Here is a 1,521-nt window from a genome sequence, read left to right as displayed (position 1 = left end):
GACTTTTGATGACGATACTTTACTCCCTGAAAGTTGTGAAATGTGAGTACCGTATATAAACATCCATGTGACGGATCACAATGTCAGGATTTGGTTTGGAACAGAACAAACAATTTAAAATTTACTCGATCCATCTTTCTTAAAAGAGGTATACAAGGCCTGCTGTTTGTGTAAAATTTCATATATAGATTAATTCGATACTTTCTCAAACGATTATCGATTAACTGTTAACCACCGGCTTTGTCGGGACAATATATGCAAATATACATATTTAAACAATATTGAAAGCATTATTTTTTATTCCAGTAATAATCACGATACATCCTTAAAGAATCATTAACAAATACATAATAGGTTTGTAAACTTCAACAGAGGCCACATTTTATCCTGTATTTCCCCCTAACATACAGCATAACAACTAATGGTTAACAAAGCTACTTTTTAATTGATTAAGCCCATGATGGCAATTAATTGATGAACTGATTAATCATGAACTTAAAGAAAAACCTATGATGAAACAGAGTTGTTTCTAAACACTGACGGCCCGGGGAAAAGTGAACCTTCGGGTTCTCACAATTTTGAAATGACAGTGCTTTGATATTCATTGTTATGAGGGAAGAGGTTTATGTTTATGAAAATGATTCTCTTAAGAAGCCACTTCCAATTGTTTTCACTTTCACAGCAGGAGTCGCTTCACTGGGCTTCATTAAAATTGCTGATGTGATCAAACAGACAAACAGTTTGGGGAATCAGCTGTGAGACAGATATCTGTCAATATCTCAAACGCCTATAGCTATATAAGAACTAGCTGAAAAAGGAGCCTTACAGGGAGTTGCCAAAAAACACTGCTGAGTGACCAGTTTGATGACACTGAAAATTAGGACACCTGAGCCCAAAAGTTTGGACAAAGCATCAAAAGTGAGGATACAAAAAAGACTATGCTGAAGATTTAGCCCATGTAGAAAGTCACATGAAATAAAATTAAAAAGCAGCAAAAATAAAAGAGTCTAAAGCTGATAGAACCTTTTCATCCTCACTTTTCAAGCTATTTTCTCACTATTAGATCATGTTCTGCTCCCAGCGTTTGTATAGGGTCATTGCCTTACAACAGCAAAGAATATAAGGCCTAATACTAATATTTACAAATAGCCAATAATATTCACTGTAGGAGTCAAGATATTTTGTAATTTCAATGTGTAGGCCCTGGTTTTGTGGTGCAAGGTGTTCCTTTGTCAATAAGCTGCGGCCTTTGTGCGCAATGAGCCGCTCCGGAGCACGAGACGCCGCCGCGCGTGAGTCTCTTTTCGTGTGGAAACAAAACTTTTTGCAAGGCCGCCCTTTTTCCGTGTCAATGACAAACGCGGCGTCCGTCCACCGCGCTCATACATGCCGTGCGTGCGCGGCGCCACACCCACGGGCTGTCACTCCGCCTGACAAACACGCTCTCACTCCTCTCTCAGCCTCTGTCTAATTTCCCCTGTGTCTCCGCAGTGAGCTCACCGCACTGCGACTCTCCCCGCT

Source organism: Gobius niger (genome assembly GCF_951799975.1).
Source record: "Gobius niger genome assembly, chromosome: 8".
NCBI lineage: Eukaryota > Metazoa > Chordata > Actinopteri > Gobiiformes > Gobiidae > Gobius > Gobius niger.
Note: the sequence above shows the minus strand (reverse complement) of the source record.